Raw genomic sequence first — 23722 nt, 5'->3', positions numbered from 1 at the left:
GCCAAAAGGACTTGGAATTGTCCTTCAAACTAGCGGTGTGGGTTTGCAACAGGAGCTACAGTGTGCTTACAAACCCCATACTCAGTGGCACAGGGTTTCTAACTTGCTTTATTTTGCAGGTTCTGGCAGGCACAGGCAGCACGCTGTTTGAGACTAGAGCAAAGCCAGTGCAAAGCATGTGGATGACAGGTCCTCAGCCCTGAACATTTCATTGTATAGATGTCCTCCCAGGCCAATGCCCCTTGTCTAATGTGGGCTCACGCTACTCTCCCAGTTTATATTTATCCCTGACCCAGGTGCTGTTTTCCAACAGTGAGCACAAGCTCGCTCACGCTGAGGGCTCTGAAACAAAGACAGGACTTTCGTCCCCCTTCTACACACACCACTACATGTATGTGAGACGCTGAAATGATTTCATACAAGCCAGGTTCACGTGTGAAGGAACAACTGACCTAGACTTTCTGAATGTTCAAAGCTAGCGTATGTTTGGCCCTACACTTCACATGCTATATGTATTTTGCCTCCCTGAAGCCTACAGCAAACAGCTGTCATTAACATTCACCCCTTCTGCTAACACTTTCCTTAATCCCTAACTGACTTTCCAGCCTATAATTAAACTTTCCAGCTGCCACAGTTGGAGATGGCACCAATATCCATTATTTGTTTCTCAACAGTCCCTAAAAAGTCCTTTTTCCAATTTCCATACCATGGGCAAGGACAAAAGCCTCTTACACTTACAGGTTTTAGGCTGAAAACCCTCCATTTGCTTACAAATTGTCCCATTTTTTGCTAGGGAAATCAAATGACCAAAAAGTATTATCTTAATAATCAAACTAATGTATTTTTTAGTGCCAACAAGCACTATAAGTTTTCAAGCACTATAAAAATAAGCTTTCAAGCAAAGAGCTCAAAACCTGATGAATTTATGTTGCAAGTGCTTCCAATTTTGGATGGAAAATACATTGGAAAGAGCTGTATAAGGACCATCACTTACAAAGATGTTCAATCCAAGCCCAAAGTTTAAACAGCAGCTCAGACATGAAAGAATTAAGATTTGGAAATACCTTATGAATAGATGCAACGGAAGATTAAAGTTACTACTTTGGACTGCAACAATCAATTGGGGTTAGCACTTCAATCCTGAAAACCTGTTTTTCACATTTCACGTAAATGATTACATGAACAGTAGAGATGGTTGGCAACATTTCTGTCTGATGCTATTGTTACAGGGCTCAAGAGGACTTCATATTTTATGAGAAAATGACTGGCTTCACAGCTGAAAAAGGAAAGGAGAAGAGGTCTGAAGTAAACACTGTATTTTCTGGTAACAAGACAGAGACAGACCCTGGGGCAGCTGAACAGAGCATGTCAGGGCACCATAACACCCAGTACACACACACACACACACACACACACACACACACACACACACACACACACACACCCCACGGGCTTCAGGATAACGACAATTCACAAGCCGTTCAGATCCAGGACAAAAGAACACCATCAGACAGCCACAAACTCCTGTTACTTTGGAAGCCTCAAACACCTCAGGCATCTTTTGAGCTTCTGAGTCCACAAAGCTCCCCCACCCTGAACTTGAAGGCTGAATAACCACGCACAGCATCCTCAATCCCAGAGCTCTACAACTCCTTACCATAAACCAGGAGCCAGTATCTCCAAATATTATCTGTTACAGAGTAGGCAACATTTGCTCGGCAGACAAGCACTATCATTACAGTGAGCTGGATCCATTCATAACATGTCTGGCCAGCATCCACCAGCAATCATGACAACCCACCAGCCTGCAGCAATCACACTGCCTGCTGATGAAGACATGAGGATGTTCGGGGTCAGCCACCCCTGTGTCTCCTCTTAACATGTTTAGGAGTCACAGCATGCTTTGGCTTTGCCTTCTGCCCCACAAGGCAGAGATAAATTAAGTGCTTAGATACAGTCTTCGCATTTCAGAAACCACAGGCTGCTTTCTTTGGGAATGAAGGTTGCAGCCTTGCTGAAAGTTAGCTGCTATTTAAACAAAGTGGGGCACCTTCAGGAAGGGAACACGTTCGTTTTTAATTTTATCCTGCTGGTCGAGGCTAACAATTTAACATTAAGGTTTTAATGCTGAAAAGTATTTCAGTAACTGTTCAGGATTTATCAACTACTGTAAGGCTATGTTGGTAAGCTACCAGAAGATTGATCATTTGAGTTTTGTCAAGTCTAAAAGCATCATTTTTCAGTGAAGGGATCATACCAGACAGCCGCAAAAAATCAAAGCCTGGACAGCTACGGTTTGTTCCTAGTGGCAAGGCAAGAAAGTTCAACATTTTAAGTGGAAACTAATACGCTTTCAGTTCTACCTAAACTACAGTTGAAACTTTCCTCTCTTCTTACATTAAACGTATCATTTTAAAGGTAAATTTTGAAGAGCACATGTGACACGTTTAAGCTTCAAATACATATGCTGTCAGAGGTTAAGAGAAGGTGAAAACAGCCTTTCACTGAAAACTGTTAGTCATTTTTAATCACAGGGTAACTCTACAAGAGGTGTGACTGATGCAATTTAAATTTTCACCTGACAAATTGAATTATTAATCTTCACAGCACCTACAACAAACGATCAAGTCAGTGAGTTACCAGCCCCAGAGCTACTACAGAACATCTCTAAGACAGGGAAGCAGAATTTTGCAGCACCCCAGGGTAAAGCACTTCTTGCAGGTGCTGCAGCCAGGAGGGCACAGGACCTCTATCCTTAACCCCACTGCTACTTCCCAGCTTTAGCTTTCCAAAGCAGGCGAGGACCTTGGGCAGCCCAAACAATAAAAAATGTTGTGGTTTGCAAGGACGGTGACAGCAAAACAAAGCTGAGGGCTTTATCTGCACCTGGAAAGAGTTGTTCATTCTGTACTGGCAGCTCTGAAAGGGAGGACTAAGAAGCTTGAGGAGGTTTTTACTTGCATCTGAATGAAAGCTTTACCTATTGCAGGTCAGTTCCTTACAGAAGGGAACAAACAGTCCAAGCTCACAGTAAGTTTTCAAGGAGTTGCCTTTTTCTGACAGAGTGCATTTGTCATGACGTCTTGCCAACCCAATTCTGGAAGATACTATGCTTTTTGCAGAGCTGTCATCTTAAGCGACATTAAATAGTATCCTTAGGTACTAATTTTCTCTCTAATATTTGATATTAGATCAATAATCAACAGATAAATAACTTCCTTTTTAAGTGTCTAAATTGAGTTCAGAAAGAAATAAAGTTTTAAATGATCTCCACAGAGTAACTTAAAATGGGGTTTCCATACCTGTTTCCATCAACCCTGTGGAGAAGGACTTAGGGGTGTTGGTCGATGAGAAAATGAACATGAGCTAGTTTCAGTGTGCCCTTGCAGCCCAGAAAGCCAACCATATCTTGGGCTGCATCAAAAGGAGCGCGACCAGCAGGTCGAAGGAGGTGATCCTGCCCCTTTACTCTGCTCTCGTGAGACCTCACCTGGAGTACTGCGTGCAGTTACGGTGTCCTCAACATAAAAAGGACATGGAACTGCTAGAACAAGTCCAGAGGAGGGCCACGAGGATGATCAGGGGACTGAAGCACCTCCCATATGAAGATAGGCTGAGAAAGTTGGGGCTGTTCGGCCTGGAGAACAGAAGGCTGCGTGAAGACCTCATAGCAGCCTTCCAGTATCTGAAGGGGGCCTATAGGGATGCTGGAGAGGGACTCTTCATTAGGGACTGTAGTGATAGGACAAGGGGTAATGGGTTAAAACTTAAACAGGGGAGGTTTAGATTGGATATAAGGAGGAAATTCTTTCCTGTTAGGGTGGTGAGGCACTGGAATGGGTTGCCCACGGAGGTTGTGAATGCTCCATCCCTGGCAGCGTTCAAGGCCAGGTTGGACAAAGCCTTGGGTGATATGGTTTAGAGTGAGGCGTCCCTGCCCACGGCAGGGGGTTGGAACTTGATGATCTTAAGGTCCTTTCCAACCCTAACTATTCTATGATTCCATACACCACAATTTCATAATACTGGATTAAATTACAGTGGGTTATATAAGTTCTTAAAAGGAAGGCAAAATGCAACCAAAAAGTAGGATTCCTTGCTTGAGAATCTTAAAATTTTGGGCTTAAATGTGCCAGTAGTCCAAGAATTACTTCTGCTCAGCCCACTTCTCCAACTAGTATGTTTTAAAGTAGGAAATAATTCTGTTCATCATGTAAACACTTACTCAGACTCTTGATAACATTTGTGCTATCCCTTTTCAATTTCTGGACAGTTTCTTTCAGGCTCAGCAGCTAACATTTAATTAAGAGATATTTAACCACTAGTGTTTTTTAAACAATGGCACACATACAGAAATAATTGCCCATCAGAATGACTTTACAAAATCAAAATACAACTAGTGGAAATAAAATACAAAACACTTGCCTTCAGCTGAACTAGTTTTGTTTAGAAAATGAACAGACAACGCATTTCCTTGGCTGAGGCCTTGATTTGTTTGCCAAGTCCCATCCCACAGTGATTTTTCTGCTTACAACAATGTCTACAAGGTGCAGAGAGCACTATCAAGGAAGAAGATAGTTCTGCAGGTGAGGAATGACAATAGTCCTGGCATGCCTTAAAAGAAACAGAGCAAAGCATTTCTAGTAAACTCTGTAATGTAAGTATGTACTTAATGTATCTATTTTATCCCTTTATAACTGCTGGGAAGTTACAGAATTATGGATATCTTCTTAGGGCAACTTGTATCTGTGTAACACGATGGCTTGTTGCTGTATCATCTGCTCCACACAAGCATTTTGGTGGGTTTTTTTTACTTAAAAAACAAATCACAGCAAGATTTCTTACAAACCTATGGAGATATTAAACACTTGTACTGATTTCCACAAACTCGTTAGGAGAAGGAAGCTTAACTATATTGACTGCATTCTTTGAAGCCATATCACAGGATCAGAAGGTCACAGGGGGCATCTTCTTTCATACAGCTATCTGGCTTTTAGATAGAAAAAATGCCAGCAAGAGTTAGATAGGAGTGCTTCAGATGATGGAAAATGCAGGACATAAGCAAACAGCAAAATCAAGTACAATAACCAAACTGCTACTGGGGTGAGGTGACTGAGAACAAGAGATGGAGAAAGCACTATCATCATATCTGCATGGCAGATAGGTAAAAATAAAACTGGAACTGAAAGGAAAGGAGTCCAAAACCAGGTAAAGCATTTACTTCTTATTATGGATGCTCCTGTTATGGAAGCTGCTGGTGTCTTTCTGGCCAGTATAACACAGAAACTACAACTGCCATGACTTTGTGGGTAACCTTCAAACCCCACCATTTGCTCTGGCAAAAGGCATTTTATGTCTGTTCCTGTAGCACAGTAGTGGCAAATCAGTAAAAATGTAAAAAGAAGCAACCTCTTTTTATTCTTCAGCTCTGCATCCTTAACTCCATCACTGTCCCCTTGGGCTGAGAAAAGGACTGGCTTTACTGTTCTACATTGCCCTGTTAGCAGAGAAGCTGCAAAGTGAAATATTCATCATGGTTTATATATGATATGAGTGCAAGAAATACAATTTTGGGTTTGCACAATGAAGAACAAGAAATCCGTGTCGCTGTGCTGGTTTTGCCTGGGAGAGAGTTCATTTTCTTCATAGAAGTTAGTATGAAGATATATTTTGTATTTGTGCTGGAAACAGTGTTGATAACACAAGAACCTATTATCAGTTACTGCTGAGCAGTGCTCACACAGAGCAAAGGTCTTTTCTGCTCCTCCCACCACCCCACCAGTGGGTGGGCTGAGGGTGGACAGTAAGGTGGGAGGTGGATGGGGCTGGCACAGCCCAACTGACCCAAGGAATATCCCAATACCATATGGCATCATGCTCAGAATATAGAGCTGGGGGAAGATGGAAGAAAGGAGATCATTCAGAGTGATGGTGTGTATCTTCCTAAGTATCCATCACACGCGATGGAGCCCTGACTTCCTGGAGATACCTGACCATGGGAAGTGTTGAATGAATCCCTTGTTTTGCTTTACTTGCATGTGAGCTTTTGCTTTACCTGTTAAACTGTCTGTATCTCAACCTACGAGTTTTCTCACTTTTACTCCTCTGATTTCCCCATCCTACTGTGGGGGGAGTGAGTGAGCGGCTGTGTGGTGATTAGCTGAGGGGTGGGGTTAAACCACGACAGTCATACGACTACCAATTGAGAATAAAATACTTTTCAAACTTCAAACATGAAGTTCTGGATGGTCTGATTTGGCTTTGCAAGAACTGTGGTTAATCTGTACACATCAGAAATATAACCTCAATACCAACTCTCTGAAGCACGCTCTTCCCATAACTTTAGTTACATCAGCATTTCACCATCACAATAAATGTGTGGCATATTTAGTTATGTGCAAAGCAAGTAAGTACGTGGCTTATGCAGACAGACAGCCTAGCTGAATATATTTAAATATATTGATGAAGGGGGTGGGTGCTCTCTTCTCCTTGCCTTGGACAACCGGCGGGGGAGGAAGCATCATATGCTGACTCTTCTCCAACCCATTACAGGAGGAAAGGGATTCCCAAGATTGGAATAAACTAAGACAAGTTAACTATTCCCTAGTTCTTGAGGATGTCATTAAATAGGGTGGTGTGAGAAACTGCTCTGGGTGGTGCTTATATTTTTCCTTTACTTTTCCCAAGATATAACCCATTAATATATTATTATAACCTACATAGAAGACCAGTGGTATTGAGGGCAGGAATGAACACAGAATGCAAACCAGTATCAATACCATGTCTGAACTAGTGCAGAGCTTGTCCACCACCTCTGTTTGCTGCTCTTAGCACACTACCTCTGCAAGTAAGTGATCAAACCCCGACAGTGTGCTGGCACAGTATAAAAGGACACTCCTAATTGCCATGCCTCAAATTCCAGCTCTAAGCCTGCAAAACTCTTTAATAAATCATAGAAATCAGATGGAAATTAGGTCATCTTGCTCACTCCTCCCCTCCACACTGCAAGTTCGCTACCCATACACTGCTGCTGAGTGCTCTGTCTTGGCAACTCCTAAATGATTCAAGTGCTGAGGTTTCTCCCAGTTCCCTGGGCAGGCTGTTACACAGCCCAGTGAACCTCACCATCCATCCGCTTCCCACCTACCAACCTCATTGTCTCCACCCCAGTTTTGCCTGTCTCACTTTGTTTTGTTCCTATTTATATCTCCCTTTCATTCCCCCAAAATCCACTCTTGATGCTACCTCAACAACCATCTGGCAAAAATTGTTGCTCAGGAAACGTTCCTCTGCCTCTCCTGTAATCCCACTGTAGTACGCTGCTATTTTTAGGAGAAAAAGAAGGTGGTAAGGGAATGAAAGGCTGCCAGCTCCAGCTGTACAAGAATAATGCTCCAGTACATGGAAACTACATTACAGTGTTTTCCTTTATGCACATATAATTAACCAAAACTTTCAATCTTCTGGAATGATCCAAGAGACAGAAGGAATGGAAAAGACAAATTCCAAGGTAAAAACCTGCCATCTCACTTTACCTTTCAACCCCACAGCTGGCCCCTCTTTCCAGGGCTGTTCTCAACATTTCACATTGGTGTTTGACTAGCAAGACACATGGTTAAACCAGACACTTCCATTAGAAAATGATATATTAAGAAACTTGCTTACAACAAGAGGCAACTATGTCTTGTACCAGCCCCTCAAGTGAGAACAAGACCTGTGTTTTATTCCTGCTTTGAGACAAGGTGGTGACATGCTAACCTCTGAAAAGACAGCTGCCCATCACCCTCCCCAACCTGCCCAGCCAACAGTGGTGCTAGATGTCCCATGCAAAGGGCTCTGTGCAACCAGTGCCTAGACTACCAAGACCATCTAACTGAAGCAAAAAGACCCTGCTTCCCTGAGAGAACTTTTATACCTCACCCACCACCTTTATGAAACCTCATATTTACTGATATGCAAAGTTAAAAACCACTAGGTTCTTAACAAACCTAGGAGTACTAGGAACAAACCAGAAGTACCAGGTTTTTTTGCTGCAAACTATTTCCATATTCAAGAGGCAATACTCCTCTCTGTATACAAGTATGTGCCCGTATATTGATTCGAACAGAGCTGTAGGGCATCCGCAGCCACCACACTGTGCTGGGGAGCAGAGGAGCTGAGCACGCCTGCCCCAACCCTTGCTCTGCGACAGCAGTGATTTAATTGAAAGAAAACAGTGACCAATTCAGTGGACCTGGTGAAGTAATCATCTCCAAGGTCATTACAGAGATTACAGCTTCCTGACCCAAGCCAGTAGGGTCAGATTTTGACACCTCTGTCTAAAACAAATCAAGCCTTGCTTATCAATTTCTGTGGGAAGACTAGCAGATAAAGATACTCCTGACATGAGTCAGGGTGGGAGAACAGAACTCTCAGCATAAACTGTTTTGGTTTGAGTTTTTTTTAGGGTTTGTTTTTTTTTGTTTGTTTGTTTTTCTTTTGGTTTTTGTTTTGCTTTAGGTTTGGTTTGGGGTTTTTTCCTCTTCACAGTCCATTTGCATTTGCTGGCTTATTAAACAAGATTTTATTTGCAGCCAGGATGTCCTAGGAAACTAGGAGGTGTTACACATAACTGCCCTGAGATTCGTGAGGAGTAAACAGGTAACCACCACCACCAGGGACAACTCCTGCTCCATCACCACCAGACATGTCACATGCCCCAGCTGCTATGAGTGGCGTCACCTCCTGCTACCCAGGAAAGGCTGCCTCCCAGGATTTACTCACCTCCTGCACTCCTCTGGGGAGGTGGAGAGCACTGAGGCTGAGCCACGACAAGGGTGGGGAAGCTCTGAGAATGAAAAATGCAGAGGGATAATCCCAAATCAGGAGGAGGGGAAGTGGAGCAGGTGCTTGGCCACCTGCCTGGATGATGGGAAGGATGGATGGTGCCAGAGGCTCCTGCACCAGCAGTGACCCCTCCATGAAGTCCAAAAGAAGGGTCACCCAGCCAGTGACCACAACCACGGAAAGGGGGCTTGCAGTGGAAACAATAGGCAGGAACCTAGCTGGGGAAGCAGGACACAACTGAAGAGCAAAACCACAGGTGTAAGCGTGCAGCTTGATCTGGTCTGACATGGGCCAGAGATGAGTGTTTTCCCTTTCTCTTACATGAACCTCCCATCATCCATCAATAGGGCTCCAACCAAGAACATGCCAGGGTCAGCTGTTCCTACTTCAAATACATTCCTCTGCTTGCTACCTGCAGCCCACCTGGGATCAAACTGAGACCCTACTTTAGGAAAAAGGCTGTTGTAAAAGCCAAGCAACAGACACAAGCTATACCTTGGTAGATCAGATTTTAACATAGCATGACAACAGAAACACCAACCATTCTCCATTCCACACAGGAACTTTCTTATCTCTCTACCTCATTAGAGCAGTGCTATCACTTTTGCCTTCTGTCACATTTCATGTTAATACATGCACTTAAGCATGTATTCAAAGCCATATCCTGCCTTTTTTTTTTCTTTTCACACACTCCCTCGCCCCTTCCCAAAATATTTCTTTGTATTCACATATGCTTTTCATTTATCCTAGCCCTTTACCCCCCATACGCGCTCTGAGTCCCCAGTTTCCACATTCTTTAACCCTCTAAACTATAAATACTTTTCTCAGTGGGATCAAACATCTGGTGGGTGATCTTCATGAGGATTTCAGTACTTCTTTTGTTTCCCAATTTGCCAACAGATCAGTTTTGATATGTAGTGAAGCCACTGAAAGGGATTCTCTGTCTGAGGCACTCAAAGTATTTCCATGATCTATAAAGGAAACGGTAAAAACTGAAGGGGTTACTGTAAACAGGATTTTTTTCCCCCACTTCTTACTTCTATGTACTGCTTTAAACTTTTACTTACGTATTACTCTTCATATACTGCATCCCGTAGGATGCAAACAGATACATGATTTAGACTATTATAATTTCCTTCTGCTTTTATCCACTTTATTCGAGAACAACCAGCTTTGCTGACACAGTAAATGACCAAGTAAAAAGTAAAGATTTCATCTTTCCCCAGACACAAAAAGCTGACAATTACTAAAATTCCATTATCAATTATTCAGGGAGGGTGCAAGAGATACTCAGTTTGCTGTCCATACAGCATATTGTCTCAGATTAACTCAGTTGTCCCAAATACTGACCCATTTCTGCTTTTCCACAGATATTTAGTCCCCAGCAATCCTACTGAGTTTCCCCTGCACCGATGCTTTGGTGACAACAATTGAGAGTGGCAGGGGCAGGAGCAAAGAGCTCATAGGATTTCTCTTACCAACACCAAGATAAGTGCCTGAGCTCTTCTTCTCCACTACCCGTGCATTTCAAATTTTAAGAAACGAAGGTCTTTCCAAAGAAAACGAGTTTTTCTCTTTGGGCATTTCTAGTCAGCTAATGCAAGAGGAAGTGCTGTGTGTTCATATATACATTTAGACTTGCCATTCCACAGTATTAGCTATTAGAGAAGGCTAATACTGGAGATTAAAAATTAAAAGAAACACTCTATAAAACCTATCTAACGCATCACCTTTTCAGTAGTGCATCTCTTTTAAAGATTTCCTTTACGATACTGATTCAAACTGCTTAGCAGTATTTACTTAAGTCTAGGTTTGGTAAAGGTCTTCATATATATATATATATATATACACTCTTTGACTTTTGTACCAAATAAAAATCTGTCACGATCACTTGGAATAAACATGTGTTCAGCTTAATTTTCAGCCTATTTGACAGCAATCATTTCTCAGTCATACACACGCATTTATTTTCACTTGAGAGAAACTGTGTCAAACAAAACATCTTGAAAATTCAAGTTCTGTAGCCATAACATATTTCAAGTTAAAAACATGATAAATAAGATACTAAAACACAGTATCCCAAGGCCATGCTACACACACTGAAGAAGCACAATCCTGCAGACAAGAACCCTCCCTGCATGGACCCACCCTTTGTTTTCAAAGACCAACATATACCGAGTGCTCACTGAGCATACACAGATTCTCACCCAAGGACGTATTTTGATGTGAAAAACTCACACAGTTATTAATGAGAACACTGTAGCTCAAGAGATAAAGCTGATGCTTCATCTCATGAGAAACAAGTATTCTTTTATAAAAGCTTATAAATGGTTTGATGTTTTCCCCGAGACAACAAGCGGTCATTTCCTGATACATGAGGTTTCCATGAAACAAGTCTGAATGTCACCCAGCATTAATAACACATTTTACACATTTCAAGAACTTTCTGTTAACTCAAGATCAGGCTTGAAATACAAAGAAGTGACATTTTATGTATTAAAAACAAAAACAAAACCAAACCAACACGACAAACCATGTATAGCCCCTAAGGAATTCAGAACCACTGCACCAAACAACAAATCTAACAAACATAGGCGTGAGCACACTGCTGTGGGTCAAACCTACCAGGAGTGCCCATACTGTCTATAACACCACACACACACACCCAGCCAAAGACAAACCTGCAAACAGTGATTCTTTTTCAAAGACTAAATATTCAGCAGGTTCCCACTAGCAAAAGAAAAAAAACACCCCCCCAAAAAACACCCCAAAACCACCTTACCCTCCTTAATTTAAAAATTACATAAGCTTTAGCTTCACCTTCACTTGCTCCTTCTCGGAAGAGAGAAGAAAACCCCCCAACTAAAATCAGACCGCTCCAGTTCTGCTGCAGTTCCCCAGCAGACTCAGCCTTGCCCTGCGAGAAGCTGCCAAGGCGGAGGCACTGGGGGGGCGGGGTGCCCCACCCTGAGGTCCCTCCCTACTTCCCCTCTTTCTCCTCCTGCTCCTCAAGGCTAAACCTGCCCACCGCAGAAGCAGGATCCCATCGGATGAGCTGCTGACACACATCCAACCAGCTCCTCGGTCATACGGGGCAGCCTTGGGGAGAAAAGGCCATCAGCTGCATCATCAATGGAGGGATGCGACTGCATCCAATTAGTTTGGAAAGAGGCCCAGGCTGTACCAGTCAATACCGAGCAGTGTATTTTTAATACTCCCTGATGTGTTTCGTGTTCTCTGCTGCAGTGAGCAGGTCTGCAGCATGCTGGCAGCTCAAGGAGCCTTCCTGCTCAAGCAGTGCTGTAAGGAATAAACTTCCCAGCGGCTCTTACTCTAATGCAGTGCTCTTGGGGTTTCTCCTCCCCTCATTGCCATGCAGCTCTCACCCTCACCTTAGAGCTGAAACTTTCCAACCCAAGGAGACCAGCACAGCAGTATTCGCCTATACTGTATTATACATGTACAAACACAGGTGCAGCAACACTAGTGAATTTAACCACACCAGTAATGCAGCAAGATGATCTTGACCTTACAATACTCTATAAAAGGACCACTTTCCATAGATTTTGAGAAAAAGCATACACTTTCCATAGATTTTGACAAAAAAGCATACACATACAGCAAGATGATCTTGACCTTACAATACTCTATAAAAGGACCACTTTCCACAGATTTTGAGAAAAAGCATACACTGAATTGCACCTGACCGAAATTTACTGGTCAAAACCTTACAGATTTTGTTTATAATCATTTTCTATGAGATTTAGCTCTCTTTATACAAACCTTTCAGCTTTCTATGGACACAAGCACTGACAATATTAGAAGTAAAATGTAAAAGATATTCAGTTCACCACACTGTAAAAAGATGCTTAACCCAGAGCTTTAATTTTGGCAGGCAGGCCTCCGACTTGCCATCATTTTGACAGAAAGGAGTCGAAACACAGTGGGCACTTTCCCTTCGACTTCCAATCAACTTGCACATTGAGTTGAGGATACACTTTCCATTTCTGCCTCAAACGCTGGAGAACAGAATTTAGAGCAATGACCACCTTTACCAAGCACCGTCATCAAGCACAGCCCCAAGAGAAGTTAAGATCAAGAAACCACAAGGACAGAGTGTCTACACTACTTGGATACTTGTGATGGTCACAGAGTGGGAGTTTTATACTCGGTACATATGATAAAGTTTTATTCTCAGTATATATGATGAAAGTTTCAACTCAGAGTGAAAACCAAGACAGCTTAAAAAGCCAAAACGCTGTTCCACCCAGCCCCTCTCTGCTCCCCGCACCAGGATGCAGGAGGACGGGCCCGCACTGCCTTACTGCCGGCCACATGTGTGGGTCTCCCTTTGCCCACACACCCGGCCAAGCACGGCAACTTCCACCGCGCGCTTTGCGGAGCCACGCGTGGGGTGTTTTGTGTTTGCGGGAGGAAGCAGCTCCGGGGCCGCCGCTCCCGCGCACCTGGGAGCTGGCGCCGAGGCAGGCAGGCAGCAAGCGAGGGGAGCCGCGATTCGTCCCCAGGACAGCCCTGGCAGCGCGGGGCGGAGCGGCCGCGGCCCGGCGGCTCCGATACCCGCGGGCGGCGGCGTCCCCCCTCTGCGGACCCGGGCCGGCGCTGCCACTGCAGCGGTCCGGGGCCGCGATGTGCTCCGCACATAACCACACCCACCGCATTGCAGAAGCCACGGCCGGGGGGGGAAGCGGGAAACAGCCCCCCCTCTTCACCGCAGGGCGCGCAGCACCCCCGGCCGGGCAGTGAGGGAGAGGAGGGCTCGGGGCAGAGTGGCTCCGGCTCCTCCTGCACCGCCTGGGCGCTGTGCCCCCCAGGTGAGCGGGGCAGCGGGCACCCGGGGGGGGGGGAAGGTCCGCTTCTTACTAATCCAGACCACTACCCCCCATGTCTCTGCCGCCTACAGAAGTTTCCCACAGAAATGCGGATCGCCCTAAAAAAATTAAAATCGCAAACATCCCCCCCCTCTTCATCCCTCTCCCCAGCACAGCTGCAGCGGGAGCAGCCCTGCCATGTCCGTGTCACCGTCCCCCATCCCCCCCCGTCAGGCCGGGGCGCGCCAGACACCGCGCGGAGCCCCCACTGTCCTCCCCGCTCTGCAGGGGGCACCGCTCGCCGCCTCCCCTGGCACAACCCCCCCACTCCCACCGGCACCCTGGCTTCACTCACACGCCAACCCCCCCCCCCCCCCCCCGCTGCTAACTTAAAAATGGCTCCTAGGAATGAGGTTTTTATCTCTATAAACCTCATTTATACATACACATGTATGTGCGCATATATATAAAATGTATGTATGTATTAAAAAGGAATGCATTCTGACCGACCTCCCCCCACCCCCCCCGGCTATATCCTCCGCTTCCCCTTGCGGAGAGGACACTGCACGCACTGGGTGCGGGAGCAGTGGGAAGCTACCTTGGCGGCGGCGGCGGCGCGGCGAAGGCGGGGAGCGGCGGCGGTACCGGGGCGCGGGGCTGCTCCCGGCGCAGCGGCGGGAGGCGGCGGCAGCCACGCGTCAGCAGCGCAGCCGGGCTCTGCCCAGAGCGAGCCTCCGCCGCTTCCCAGCAAATCAGGACTGCGGAGGCTCCTCCGGAGAGAGGGAGGGAAAAAGGAAAGGGGGAAGAGAAGGGAAGGGGAAAAAAACAGAGAGGGGGAAAATCGAAGAGAAGGGGGGAGGGTGGGGGAGGGAAACCCACTCCGCGGAGAACGGCAAAAGCCGATGCCGGCAGGTTTCTGCAGCCAGCACCACTCCCCCCCCCGCCTGCTGCCGCGGTGGGAGAAGGGGGTGCCGAAGGGCACCTCCCCGGGCACACAGCAGGGAGTGCACCCTCTTCTCCAGTAGCCCGGCCCCGGGATCCCCACCTGCGTCCGGACCCGGCCGGTTTTTGGCTCAGCTAAATGAATTCTTCTATTTAGACAGATGAGTTTAGCTGCGGCAGTCGCAACCAAACCCTAGCAATGGAGAGATTCCTTGCGAACTTGAAAGGAGTAAGCTGGGTGCTGGCAATGTCTGGCTTTGATTTGCACACGGGGTTTTGCTTGGGGGGTGGGGAATGCACCAACCTTTTGGATTTTAACTTCCAGTGACAAACCACATGCTCTTAAAATCTGGACCCTATTTCACTCAGCAGCATAACCAAAACAGAAGAAAAAAAACACACGTAGGTCCTGCCACACACCAGCTCCCGATCCAGAAAGGGTAATGTAAAACTGGAAATTACTCCTGAGTCTGCACTACAACACAGACCACAACATGCCACATGTCAGAAAGCATCAAAAATTCCTAGCACATACAGAAGCTGCATGGGAGGGGATAATCCCACTTGCACCGTTTCATTCTGGTAAATACGTAGCTCCTCTTAGAGCACACAACTAACTACACGCACAGCAGCAGAGACTGGATTTGAAACTGCCGCACCCCGGCGCTCAGAGGCGCCACTCCTTCGTTTCTCTGGGGAACCAGAAGCGGCTGAACTTGCTCTTTTCCAGGGAAGGAACTGACCATGGGAAAGGTAGCGATGGCTGGGGCTATGCAGGAGCCACAGACAGAACCACCCTCATGATGCACCTTCAATCCTGTTGCAACACAGTGGACCAATTAGTCTTATTCTCCCTTTAAACAGTGTATCGACAGCTCCTCAAGATTATAAGATCCAAATTATGTTCATGCCTCTGTTATCAATTGGGGGGGAGGGGGGGTAGGATCTGTTTTAATTAGCAGCATCTCTGGGGGGTTTAAGAAGGGAAAGAGGTTTTGACAGTAGGCAGCTGATGTACCATTCTTCAGATCTGCAAAACTGCACTGCTCTGTATTTAATGCAGAATCGTAACGAGACATGCACACACACACACAGCCTTCACCTGCTATGGAGGAGTGCCTTTTAGATCTGGCACACTGTAACATGCACAAGAAGAAGAGAGGCTTCAAAAGGAAAACAAATGCCATCAACTGAGAGAGGGCATACCTCTAGTCAGTTGAAATAAAAAGACTTGTGTACTCTTCTCCTGGAGGAGCTCTGGAAGCCATCATGAATCACAAGGGAATGGACTTGACAGCTAAGACACACATTAGAGTTAATAAGGTTTGATTGGGGGGGGCAGGAAGCAAAGTAGGAAAAGGACTGAGTTGGTTTGAATCAAAGCAAGTCTCAAAGGCAAACTAGGAGACTTAAAGAAGTACTATTTGACAAACAATGCCATTGTTTCTGCATGAGATTTACCAGCTCAACATTTTGCAGCTCTTGTCCTGCCCATTACAGAGGAAGGTGTTGACACTGCTTTTAAGCAGAGATAACACTGTTGGAGTATTAGCACTTTCTTCACAGCAACACATGTTGTCCTTGAGCACTACTGCAGGCAGATTTGCCCCACAGCTACAATATATTCTCTGATCCCTTTTGTGGATATATTACATATATAATAGCATCTTTCATCTGAGGATCTATAAGGCTTTCAGCACATTGAACTAACCTCAAAACATCAAGTGGCATTAACAGGCTGTTCCTACAAGCAGGAAATCTTTGCAACAGATATGAGATAGCTGGTACTTCTGGGATACCAATATGGACCTAAGTTTCAGAGTACTCAACACTCACAGTGTTTTTATTTTATTGGCATTTTCAGAAGTTACTTTCTAATCCCCAATTGGGTTAAGTTGCCAGCTTGTCCTGACTTCTGTCAGATGGAAGCTCCATGGAAGTTTGGGTTTTCATGAATCAGAAGTTTTTAATAACTAAAATCCTATTCTTCCAGTTATTTACAGCCAGCCTGAATCCATACTCTTATCACATAGGTGGGAAACATGAATAATTCCCCTCCCCCCCCTCCACTGGAGTTATCCCACTGTCCATTTAGATGAAAGGAAGCTCAGATGAAGTCCAGGCAGCACTAGAAGAGACTGTCCTCCTGCCTGGACATGGGACAGTAGTTTTATTTTTGCTATTTTCTCACCTTCCTGGAAGTGGTGCTTCAGACCTGGATGTCAGGAGTAAATGAGTTCAATGATCCCATTTCAGTTTGTTTGTTCCAACTCCCAACACATCAGGCTCGGTGCAGCCCAAAGCAGTCCTTTCTCACCACCACCAAACGCCTGATGAGCAAGCAGCCCCTGCTGCTTGTTACAGAGAAATGTAACTCCTACATCGTGCTCATTAAAACCAGCACCTGTGTGGGCAGGAAGCGGACTGCCATACACTCGTGGTGGCCCTGAGTGCCCAGCCTTTGAACTCTTGGTATCCAGCTGCTCTAAACCCAAGCTCCCTGTGTGCCACTCCCCATGCACCATCTCCTATCCATTTCAGTGACTGCAGAGAACTTCTCCCAGCCTGCTCCTGCTGTGTCATCATCCCCTTTCCTTTTCCCATATCCAGCATGCCCCATTCTCCATCCCCACTCAGCACCTTCTTCCCCTCCCTCCATTACCACCATACCTCTCGCCAGGGGCCTCCCAACCTTCTATTCCTCCTTTGCCCTTACAAGAGATGTTTCTTTGTCTTCCCTCCAAGTCAGTTTCCTTCCCCTTGTGCCACGTACTCCCCTGCATTTTCTCCAGGCCAGGATTCTCCCTTTCCTACCCATGCAAGGAGCTGGATGCACATTGAAACTGCTCTATGCTGGTCTGGAATCCAGGCAGTTCCCACCACCTCAGCCTTCAGGGAGGAAGGCACAGCTATTGAGATGCCAGTACCCCACTGTATGAGCGACAGTCACCCAGGAGATCGACACTAAGATGAGGACATGAGTAAAATAGGCAGCAGCTTCTGCCCTCCACTCCCTTTGCTATCCATCTATCACTTGGTTTTCTGGTTTCTCCCTTTTGATGAACACATGCAACTTGCTTTGGAAAGCCCTGCAAAGGTAGGGAAGGAAGTAAAGGAACTGTTCCTGGCATGAAAAGCTAGAGAAGAATAAAGGCAAAGACAGCCTCTGACATGAAGTAGGTAAATTAGAGGTGGGGAAAGAAAAGGTACCAACACATGCACCCCCCTTCCCCATGGGGTACTACTTGGAGGAGAGCAGCCGTACGGAAAATGGGCCTGTGCAGAGTATTTGGCTACGACAAGGACTTTTCTTTTATAGGGGAAGGGAATGGGGAGACACATGGTCTCTGCCAGGAAAGGATGAATAGGCAACCCTGGAAGAGCAGGGACAAGGATTATTGCCCAGCCCTGGGAACTGCTGCCTAAAACATTCTTGTGATTCCCTAATTGATTGGACATGGCATTCAAAAGAGCACATTACAGAAAAGCAAGACACAAAAATGGTATCAAACCTAGCAAAAGGCTGTCTCAAGCCCAGCCAACGATGAATTAGCTGGGTACAGCACTTTGAAAAATGGCAAGTACCATAAAAGTAGTAGCATTATTATAGCATTATTAAGAAGATACTTCTTAGCAGACAGGAGCTTGGCACTATCTGTCTAGACGGGTGGATGGGTTTGGAGTCAAACTGATTTTTTTTATTTTTTTTATTATTATTACCGTATCCACTTCCATTTATTAAAAGCAAACTGTTCTGGCCATGACTCATGCGGCTCAGCTTTCTGCATGGCAACGAAACAAAATTCTCATAATTAAGAGCGATCACTGTGAGACAGCAAATGAAGGTAAGATTTGGAAATCAGACCAAATCTTCTATTTCTGTCTTCCCCAACTGCAAACATAAGGCCCACAGACCTCTAATTAGCCAATATTACCACTGCCTTCAAATATGTGAGCAGTAAGCCTTCAGGTGAGATACCCGTTAGTGTAACTCAGTGACGCAGCAGGTCAGATTTACTCTTGACCTCAGTGCAGGGATTTATTTGGTCTGTCATTTGAAGTAAGTCTTGCTCTGCCAGACAGTGCCAAATCCACCCCTTTCTAAGATTACTGAAGAAACAATCAGTAAATTTGGCCCCAGTGCTTCTGCAGCTGAAATCCTGCCTATATAAGATTTACTGCAATTAATTCAGCACTGCCCTTTGCCACTTTCATATCTGTAGCTCCTTTCTGGCTGAGAGCATTAACTGGATTATTAAGTGATTACCACCTGCTGCAGTTCTCCAGCCCCCATTATAAACAAAGGTAGCCAAATTTTATGGATATATGATGATTTGGGATGTACCTAAGGCTGTGCTGCAAACAGACAAGAATTAGTTTTCAGATAGAGTAATAAACTGAAGCTTTTAATCTCACTTAAGGTTTTGATTTTGAATTTTTTTTGTTTATGCATAGTCGTTAATATGGTTTAACTGTACTCTGATTTAATATACACTGACTATAGGCAAAAGAAAATAGAGAAGATACGCAACATGCAGTTAACACCAATTTATTTTAATTTAAGTAGGGTTCCTAGACAGCCTAACAGTGAGGGAGGCAAGGACAGCTCTCATTTTCTATCAGCAGCTCTAGGACTCAGAGCTTCCTAGATGGCAGCCACCTCTATCAAGGTCACCAACAGACCACCTTCCTTTACTGGGGTGCTTTTTGTTGAGTCCATCAATTTCAGTTCATTAAATTGCGTCTGTTTCTCATTCCCACAGTACATGGTGCTTTGCCCTGCTTGTGTGTTAAGCAGGAAAGCAGATACCTTCTTTCCCTCTTTTCCATGCCATTAAGCCCAGTGTAGCATTTTAGTTCCCAAACTATCTCAAACTCTTCTGTGTCTTCTTTTTACAAAGCATCTGACTGAGAGAAGGACTTAAGGAGCAATTTAAATTGAGCATAAGCATATGTCTTACTGACTCGAAGGAGAATCAATGCTCATATTTGTTAAGTACTATTAGAAACAGAAACAAAGTAACTGCCTTCTATACAAATCCCTTTATAAGATAACTTTTCCTCCTGTCACCTATAATTAAATGTTTCTCAGTAGCCAGGTTAATAGATTTGGCCCCCAACTGCTTTTATATCATTTGTCTTTGCAAGCTGCATGATTTACGAGGGAGGGAGGCACTTTAATGAGTGTTTGTATAGCACCCAACACAGTTCACCTCTCATCTTAATGAAGGTTAATAGCAATCAAGGGAAGCACTAGCAGATTCTTATTTAAAGTACAATGAATACTTGCGATTGTCATAATACTAAAGTGTTATTAAGAAAAGGTAAGAAGTCCTGCCCACGAATGAACACATTTATCCATATCTGTCTTGGCTCTCAGTTACACATGCTAACATGTCAGAGGCTGTTTTCTTTAATGGTTGAAAAACTACTTTAGTTCCAATGATTCCTTTGAATTTAAACATTACTAACCTGGCATGTGTAAAGAAGAATTTTAGGTTCCTTGGCTATCCTTCCTGGCAAACAATCCCTCTCAATTTTTATTCTCCCAGAGTGCCAGAAGAGAAGAAAAACCATATCTGATGCTTGACAGTAAGTGAACTTTACTCACAGAAAAAGACTAGTGGTTTTAATCTACCAACTATGCTTATTGAAGAAAACAAGAAAGCAAAACCCCACAACAGATAGTGCAATTTCTGTGTCTCCAGTTAGAAAAGTATTTTTTCCCAGTATGCTGCCTCTTCTTGCTATTACTTCTTTTCTTGCATGATATTTTAACAGCAGAAGTAGCTGCTCTTGACAAATAAAGGACACAGTTCTGTGTCTATGCTGCACCTGGCTGCTCCAAGCCCACCCAGCCAGACACAGCCCTTGCTCCTTGCACCCTCTCCCCATCCCACGTTCTGCCATGCTTTCTCAGACAGTTACACATCTGAAGTACTAACAGGAGAAAAGTCTACATCTTCCCCACCTTTTCCTGGCTGCTCCTTCCCAGCTCCATCCTGCCATCAAGCCACTATAAGCATTTATTAAGGCCATGGGAAGAAGTAGGCAAACCAGTCAAGAGTTAAAACTAAAAAGGGAGGAAAGAGAATCATGTAATAGACTCATAGAATAGTCAGGACAAATCTGATCAATTCCTGACCACGATTCCCCATGAGATCTCATCAATATGAGACTGAAAAGTAGAGAGTGTGTGGCGTGACATGCAAAGTGGGGATGACAGCAGAGTCACACCACCACCTCTTCTGGTCATGCCAGCCTGTGCTGATGTCAGACGTGGTGCTGGCCACCAGCCTTTATTTATGTGAGCCACTGCTCAAAATGATACCCCTAGCTTTCAGCCCCTGCTGGACTGGGCTCCCAGGGACCAGTCCACCTTTGCCTAACAGACAGCCCCTGAGCACAGCCAGAAGCTCCTCCACCTTATGTTCATAGCTGGTTAGACACTGCAAAATGCACTGCTTTTAAAAAACATGCTCCAGTACACAGTTTAAGCCTCACATTGAGTTGATAGGATGCTGCCAGTAAAACTGAATTGAAGGTAGTGATGAGAAACCCATCCTTTCCTTCTGCTTTGACAGCTTACCCTGCAACTCAGTCCTCATGGAGAAAAATCAGGGGTACCATCCCAAGATCTTTGTGTCTTTCCCTTGGCAAATATACTGGCATACCCTAAAGGCAGGTGCCCTGTGTGCATCCAGCGTATCGTATCCTGGGACAGAAAAGTAGCAAAAAGTCACACTCCGCTGGTTTCTTTCTAACTGCCATACAGCTAATTGCTTACCAGACAGAGACCTGCAAAACAACCCCAGAGGGTCTGGGTTTGCATCTTTGAAGAGCAATCCTCTCAATAGCATGAAAACGTTACTATTACATTAAGGGGGGGGGGGGCCCCCCCCCCGAGGGAATTGCCTTCAACTCACAACTTTAAGCTAAACAAATTTCACTCACCCAAGTGACAAGTTATATGTATTTGTCCCCTAGGCACTGAAAAATATCCAAGGCAGGCATCTCAGCCTCTCACCCTCATAAAGGCTTTTTACACTTCGCAAATAACAAGTATCACAAACAGCCTCTCACAGTGCAAATGTTTAATTTACCACACATCCCCTGAACCAATAATTTCTGGACCAGGTTTGCTCAGTTGCCACTGGCTTGCTCCCGTCAGCTCCCAGTATGCAAACATCTGTCCAGCTGCTCCCTGAGAGATGCATGCACAGCCTGAAGTTGCCAAGCAACATCCTTAATGCCTTAAGCATCGGGCCAGCTTGCCTGCTTTAAGACAGTAACTCAAAAAAAAGGCCGGTAGGAAAGCACAAGCTTACATAAGGACCCTGCATTTATAAGAGGTGTTCTGCCTCTTTCCCAGAAAACTTCTGGGCGCACAATTTGTTCCTGGTAGTGAAATAAATGTATCTATTCCTGTCATCGCCTCTAATAAAAAGAAAAAAAAAAGAAAAAAAAGGAAAAAAAAAGGGGGAAAAATGTGTATGCTGGAGTTTCTAAGGCTGAAACTGAAATCTAAACAAAGATTCAGGTTGAAAAGGCTGTTTCCTGGGTAACTGCAGACAGTGTATACCGCCTTCCCTTATCCAAATTAAGGAACAAGCAAACACTGATTCAGTGCGTCTGGGACGCCAATGCAGTGCCACTGGTGGCAGTTAAAGGTAAACGCATCTCTGTGGTCACCCTCCCCCCCCAAATACTGTATTTACAAAAAGCCTGAAAACCAAATAGGTTCTCACAAGGCTGTGTCCTCCCCCACATTTGAACTAATTTTTCCTCAAGCATCAGTCAAATTACTTTCAAGGCTCTCTTTAATATACCAATCAAAGCAGCCAAACACACACGCTTTACAAGGTTTTAATGCTAGCTCCTGTCCCAAAACAAAGTAATAAACAGAAAAAGGGGGAGCCGCATCTTTGTTGCAAGATAAAAATCATGTTAATAGCGTCAAGACTTACAAAAGTCCTCAGCTTCCCAACTTGCTTGCAGGAATCCAATGAGACCACAGTGATTGATTGCATCAGTGTGTGCTCTGGTATCCTGGCCAATGAAGCTGCTTTGGGAAAATTTGCAAATGCCATTGCACCTATTAACAGCTACCATGAACTAGCAGTGTTCACAAGTAACCAGAGCTCACAGTATTTGGAATGTCACTGATACTTGAGGTGCCAGACAAGTGCGGTGAAGGCTGTAAAAGGTGTAATTTCCTTTTGAAACTGTTTTCTCCTGACAAGACACGTAACTGCAGAAATAATGAAAGCCACAATATTTTCTCAAAGGAAAGACATAGTGGCATTGACAGGAAGTATTGCATTTATACAGTGTGCATCACAGAGTTGTTTCATTTGCAACTGCAAGAAAAAGCTATTATTCAATTAGTTTGGAATGAAATGTCCCAAAGCCCTCCAATTCTGACTTTGGTATTGAACCCACTTCTAGAGGCTTGGGCCATTTTACTGCTTTATGTACAGCAGCCAGTCCATAGTCTAAGTGTTATTTTAGTGGAAGAAAGAAATTAAAAAGAAATCTAAGCAAGCCAGATAAACGAATCCATACAACAGCCTTCAGAGGGTTCAGATGACTTCAGTGATTTGCCCTCCTATGTTCCTTTCACATTCTGGGGAGCAAAGTTAGTAAAAGGAAAATTATGTATGGGAACTGTCATGTTCTAAGGGTTTTATCGCTGCTTCTTGTCCTCTACCCTCCACCTTTACCACCACTAAGTCCAGAGCTCCAAATATCCCTTCAGATCATTCTATCAGACAAGAGCGAGCATATGCAATAGCTATATGCATGCTGACAGGCAGCACTGCACATGCTGGTTGTCTATCACAACATACGATTTGGTTACTCGAACAGGCTACCTGCCACTACAGCTTCACAGGACATTTAACGGTTGAGCTCATGCTAAACCATTTCCCTTAGAAAGGCAAAGTTTGCCTCCAGACCCTTCTACACCACATCACTATTTCTCTCACCACGATGCAGGGTAGATCTGAACATGTAGTATCAAAGATGCAGTAGCAGTGTCTCATCGTATAGAGCTCTGCCTCTTTCCGCAAGCCACCCACCCTCTGCTTTCCATTAAGCATAGAGTCCTGTTTTATTTTCCTTTT

The 23722-nt window shown here is 44.8% G+C and overlaps 1 protein-coding gene across 28 annotated transcripts in view; it reads right to left on the bottom strand.

The window, feature by feature from the left end:
• Nucleotides 1-23722, bottom strand: part of EPB41L3 (erythrocyte membrane protein band 4.1 like 3) — a 148145-nt gene that overhangs the window by 88149 nt on the left and 36274 nt on the right. For 15 of the 28 annotated variants that reach the window (XM_061356354.1, XM_061356355.1, XM_061356356.1 and 12 more), the window contains exon 1: nt 14228-14367. The exons of 3 other annotated variants lie outside the window; for them this stretch is intronic. The gene's annotated coding sequence lies outside the window, so the exon portion shown is untranslated. Of the gene's footprint in view, nt 1-11646; nt 11668-14227; nt 14385-23722 lie in introns of those variants that run through there. 10 more of the 28 variants (XM_061356336.1, XM_061356343.1, XM_061356342.1 and 7 more) reach the window with 4 other exon arrangements.

The sequence above is a fragment of the Neopsephotus bourkii genome, unplaced genomic scaffold, assembly GCF_033783945.1.
Source record: "Neopsephotus bourkii isolate Nb327-2 ecotype Australia unplaced genomic scaffold, CSIRO-AGI_Nbou_v1 NB_846, whole genome shotgun sequence".
Lineage (NCBI taxonomy): Eukaryota > Metazoa > Chordata > Aves > Psittaciformes > Psittacidae > Neopsephotus > Neopsephotus bourkii.
The sequence above is the reverse complement of the archived record's forward strand: the minus strand, read 5'-3'. Positions and strand labels throughout refer to the sequence as shown.